This window comes from Paramisgurnus dabryanus, chromosome 3 (assembly GCF_030506205.2).
Source record: "Paramisgurnus dabryanus chromosome 3, PD_genome_1.1, whole genome shotgun sequence".
In the NCBI taxonomy this organism is placed as follows: Eukaryota; Metazoa; Chordata; class Actinopteri; order Cypriniformes; family Cobitidae; genus Paramisgurnus; species Paramisgurnus dabryanus.
Window position 1 is genome coordinate 1,322,460 of NC_133339.1, and position 5,925 is coordinate 1,328,384.

The window sequence follows — 5,925 nt, forward strand, 5'->3', positions numbered from 1 at the left end:
CACCAAGTACCACTCATCTCCACTACAAATAGGAAAAAGAAGCTACAATTTGCACAAGCTCACCAATATTGGACAGTTGAAGACTGGAAAAATGTTGCCTGGTCTGATGAGTCTCGATTTCTGTTGAGACATTCAGATGGTAGAGTCAGAATTTGGCGTAAACAGAATGAGAACATGGATCCATCATATCTTGTTACCACTGTGCAGGCTGCTGGTGGTGGTGTAATGGTGTGGGGGATGTTTTCTGGGCACACTTTAGGCCCCTTAGTGCCAATTGGGCATCGTTTAAATGCTTAGGCCTACCTGAGCATTGTTTCTGACCATTCCTTTTTAACCACCATGTACCCATCCTCTGATGGCTACTTCCAGCAGGATAATGCACCATGTCACAAAGCTCGAATCATTTCAAATTGGTTTCTTGAACATGACAATGAGATCACCAGATCTTCAGATCAGAGCATCTTTGGGATGTGGTGGAATGGGAGCTTCATGCCACAAATCTCCATCAACTGCAAGATGCTTTCCTATCAACATTTCTAAAGAATGCTTCCCAACTATATTCTTTGCCTCAGTAAATTATGTAGGTCTTTGCTTCAATGTAACTCTGATTTTATTTCATTTGTAATTCAGTCTGATATATTTTATAATTTATAATCATGAGTTATTTCTTCTGTTCTGTACAGTAGATGCTGATGTGATTCTGGAGAGTCCTGTTCATCCTGTGACTGAAGGAGATCCTCTGACTCTACGCTGTTTATATCGAAATAAAAAAACCTCTAACCTGAGAGCTGAATTTTATAAAGATGGATCAGTGGTGCAGGGTCAGACTACAGGAGACATGATGATCATCCCTACAGTCTCAAAGTCACATGAGGGTTTCTACTACTGTAAACACCCAGAGAGAGGAGAGTCTCCAAAGAGCTGGATCTCAGTCAGAGGTGATCTCTCTCCTCTATAAGCACTGTTGAGATACTTTAACACAATTTTTGCAATGTCTCTTGTCTGACACTGTTTGCATTACATTGCACACATGCACTTTATGTGGTTAGTTGTGTTTTGTTTTATGTAGTTCAGTGTCTGTTTGTAGCAAATGTTTCACTATGTACTGCACTGCAATATATATGGCTAAAATTACAATAAAGTTGACTTGACTTGCATATGGTTATGAGTAGTTATATAAAAATATATTTCTGCTTTTTCAGTCGCAGGATCTTCATCTCTTGGTCTTATTGTTGGTCTGTGTCTTGGACTGAGCGTCATGTTTGTGATTTTTTTCTTGGTCCTGCTGTGGTGCTACAAAAACAAAAATCTCTCTCGGTCTCCCTCGGCTGTCAGTCCACAGCAAAACATCAGTCAGACATCAGATCAAAAACAGACTGAAGATGTTTACACTCCACTGCAGTTTGGTAAGTTTACATTCATACAGTATTTGACAGAAATATGCTTTTATAATGACTGAGATCCTAACAAACACCTAATAACTGCATATTAAAAACACCCACAATAGCTTTGCATTGTTTTATTCAATATAAACATGTGACAAATATATTTTATAAAAGCTTACTTTATAAGATATACAGTTTGGACAAATGCTTTGTTGAAACTTTATTCATTATTTTATTCCCTACAGGAGATTCTCATCTTTACGACTGTATTAATACAACAGCTAATAAAGACACAAGCTCAGGTAACAAAGTGATGTTTTCATCTCATAAAAGCAAAAATGTTTTTTAAGGGTCAAATTATTTTTCTTTAGCAGTGACTCAGGCTGGTCCAGTGATGTATTCACAGGTCAAGTTCAAGAAAAAAGAAACATAAAAGCAAATGTAGAAACAACTAGAAGAGTAAAACTAAAGACTGAAAGGAGAAACTCTTAATCATTTCTTTATTCCTTAATAACTTACATGCACAAAATTTTGTCAATCTGTCTGGACTGAATTTAATTGAAGGTTACGACAGAGCAGTTTACATTCACCATAAACATTGCAATCTGATTCATATATTTGTTAACATCGTACGTACATTCTATATAATCCAAACCGAACGTCTGCATAAGTGCACAGACAGGATTGCCAGATTTGCAATGGACGAGCCCAAATTCAAAACTAGCCCACAAGCAACTTATAAACACAAATCTTGTGGAAACTGTTTAAGCAGTAGCCCAAATCTGAACTTGAAAAAAAGCAGAGAATTTGGCCCCACTGCGGTCTTGCAAGTTCACACTTTATCTCTGGATAAATGTACAAATCAAAGCTGAGTTGAGTTGGTGAAAGTTGTTCTTAAAAAGTGTTTAGATATTGGCAATGAAAACACAATTTTAGCCTAATGTTATAAAAGTGCACTGTAAAACCTAAAGTTAAATCAACTCAAACCATTTAAGGAAACCGGTTGCATTAAACCATTTAAGTTTTAAAACACATACATTTGAGTACTGTGAACTTAAACAAATTGAGTCATATACAGTTATGCACTTATATTTTAGTTCACACTACTGCCTAATTTATAAAATCCAACGATTCACAAGTTTTACATGCATACTTTTCTCCTGATGATCGGATCACAGATTGGACGACTCCGCCCCTTTCAATGCGATTGATATTTGGATCTGATCGTCCTCAATCGTATTGATTAAGGTGTTTACTGTACATGAAGGCTTTTCAATCCAAATGAGCCATCAATACGATTACAAATAAATTATTTGGTTGCATGTAAATGTAGCTATTGTAGACAATGCAGTGAATTAGCTGGTCTCACCTATGCTAATATTAAACTGTAACCTAAGACTGCCTATTCTCCTTACCTCTCTGTAAACCCTAGAGATGATTGTGCATGAAAATCCCAGTAGATTAACAGTTTTTGAAATACTCAGACCAGCCCTACACTCTTAAAAATAAAGGTGCTTAAAAAGGTGTCTCACAGCGATGCCATAGAAGAATTTTTTTATTTGTTCTACAAATATATTTTTTTATACATTTATATAATCTAAAGAAAATTTTTTTACCTTAAAGAACATTTTCTGAAACAGGTGTTTTAAAGGGATAGTTTACCCAAATATTTAATTTGTCACTTTTTACTCCCTATCATGTTATTACAAACCTAATAGGAAATAGGAAAAAATTATGAGGATTGTTTGTAACCACAACATCCGCTAGCCCCATTCACTTCTATAGTAGGAAAAAAGAATACTAGGAAGTGAATGGGGCTCACGGACGATTTGGTTACAAACATTTCTCAAAATATCTTACCTTTGTGTTCATCCGAACAAAGACATTGAAAAAAAAACATTTAGAAAAAAGGTTCATTCAGCAACTTTAATTTTAAGAGTGTATAATGTCACCAACAACCATGCAACGTTTAAAGCCGGGAATACACTGCATCATTTTTGGCTGTACCAGACGAAAGATTACCATTGTGAAACATTTGTGGCGATTAATGTGATCGTGGCTCTTCATCTGTGGTCCTATGTTGTACAGTGAGAGAGGTTCAAAGACGTCTGTTTTCCCAGTCTTGCGTCCAAAGATAGCCATGATAGTATTTTGAGTGTCAGAAATTCAGCATGATCAACGCACAGTGGGTTTGCTGCTATGACTTGCATACCGGTAACTTATATGTTTACCACTAGCACATGCTGTTGATGTTGTGCTAAGGTGAATTGCAGCCATCAAAGCCTCCGATTCAATAGATGTGATTATCATAGTCTACATGCTTTTCGTACCCAAGTTTAAACGATCCATGTCACACAGTGTCATAAGGTCTTATCAGAGTGCAAAACATGCAGTGTTTCACAGGTTTGTAGTCACTTAAACCCATAGGTGTCATTTACACTGGGGACGCTGGGGACATGTCCCCACCACTTTTTGAAATGGCTGATTTTGTCCCCACCACTTTTTTTTAAAGCATTTGGTTTCTATTTTTGTCTTGTTTTCAGTAGAAATATCAAAAAATTCTTAAATTAAGATGCTTTCTCTTGATGTACAAAATGACCTAAGAAATAAGTCTAGTTTTTAGACCAAACATACAATTTAAGTGAATTTGTGATTAAAACAAGCAAAAATGTCTGCCAATGGGGTGAGAAAAAAATCTTAAAATAAGATTAGTTTTTTCTTAAAAACTTAATTTAAGCAAAATTTTCTCACCCCATTGGCAGATAATTTAGCTTGTTTTACACTTCAAAAAAAGGATTTTTAAGAGAAAAAATTCTTAGTATTCTTAGTATCTTAAATTAAGATGCTTTTTCTTGATGAGCAAAATGACCCAAGAAAATAAGTCTAGTTTTAGACCAAAAATATGAAATTTAAGTGATTTTGTGCATAAAACAAGCCAAAAAAAAAAAAATCTGCCAATGGGTTAAGCAAAAAATCTTGAACCTTTTTCTAAAAAAACACTAAATTCAAGAAAAATTCAAACCCATTGGCAGATTTTATTTTGGCTTGTTTTATGCACAAAATCACTTAAATTTCAAATTCACTTAAATTGTATGTTTGGTCTAAAAACTAGACTTATTTTCTTAGGTCATTTTGCACATCAAGAGAAAGCATCTTAATTTAAGAATTTTTAGATATTTCTACTGAAAAAGTAGGAAAGTCATTTTTGCAGTGCACACTGCAAAAAATGATTTTCAAGAAAAAAAAATTCTTAGTATTTTTGTCTTGCTTTCAGTAAAAATATCTAAAAATTTATTAAATTAAGATAAATTAATTCTAGTTTTTAGACCAAAAATATCAAATTTAAGTGATTTTGAGCATAAAACAAGCAAAAAAATCTGCCAATGGGGTAAGCAAATTTTTCCTGAATTTAGTGTTTAATAAAAATTTCAAGATTATTTTGCTTACTCCATTGGCAGATTTGTTTTGCTTGTTTAATGCACAAAATCACTTAAATTTGATATTTTTGGTCTAAAAACTAGACTTATTTTCTTGGGTCGTTTTGCTCATTAAAAAACTACATCTTGATTTAAAATTTTTTAGATATTTTTACTGAAAACAAGACAAAAATACTAATTTTTTTTCTTGAAAATAATTTTCTGCAGTGTATGTCTGGTTTTGTGGTCCAGGGTCACATAAGTTGCGTTGTGTGCTTATGGTGTGTTTTTGCCCATTTTTATGCGTCATTATTCAACATTTTTCCCGTCCTGCTGTAATGTTTTTTCATCTGATCTTTTGTCCCCACCACTTTTCAACACAAACTGACGCCCCTGCTTAAACCTCTTTCTTCCCCATTCTGATGCTCAGTTTGAACTTCAACAGGTCGTCTTTACCATGTCTAGATGCTTAAATGAATTGAGTTGCTGTCTTCTGATTGATTAGCAGTTGAACAGGTGTACCTAATGAAGTGACCGGTGTGTATATCTAATATTTCTGTTTAATTTCTATAAACAGGAAGTTAAACTGGAAGGGAAGAGATCAAGGTGAGATCAACTACATAAATAATAATAAACAAAAGTAAAAAAAAGCATATTTTAGTGTCAAGATTAAAGATTAAAAAGAAATATTAAAAGATTCAAATTCTTTGTAGTCGTACAGTTTAAAACTTATAATAATTTTTTTTCAGATGTTGCTTCTGGATCTGTTGGTGTGACTTATGCTCAAGATTATCTAATAACCAGAGGAGAAAAATACGGCAAAAATTTAACTAATGCTCAATATAATCAATATAAACCTTCATGTGCATCAGAGAAAGCTTGCTATTCTTTAATTGTCTAATTGCATGATAGTTTTTTAGCATATTTTTTATTAACATTTTATGTAAGTCTGGTGTGCAGCATATAGCATCTAAGATGACCTGACTTTCAGTCCTGACCTAATATACATGAATAATATTTGTCTGAATACTTTGTTTGTTTCTTAATGCATTATTCAGCTTAATGGCATAATAGGGTACATCAGAGTTGTCATTTGTACCAAAATGATTTTGTCCCATACTGTG

At 33.9% G+C, this 5,925-nt stretch overlaps 1 long non-coding RNA gene across 1 annotated transcript; it reads left to right on the forward strand.

Annotated features, from left to right (window-relative positions):
- The first annotated feature begins 1,255 nt into the window (after positions 1–1,255).
- Positions 1,256–5,925, forward strand: LOC135734099 (uncharacterized). Its single transcript, XR_010527156.2, has 4 exons — positions 1,256–1,406; positions 1,631–1,687; positions 5,379–5,407; positions 5,551–5,925. It is a non-coding gene; the product is annotated as an uncharacterized lncRNA (long non-coding RNA).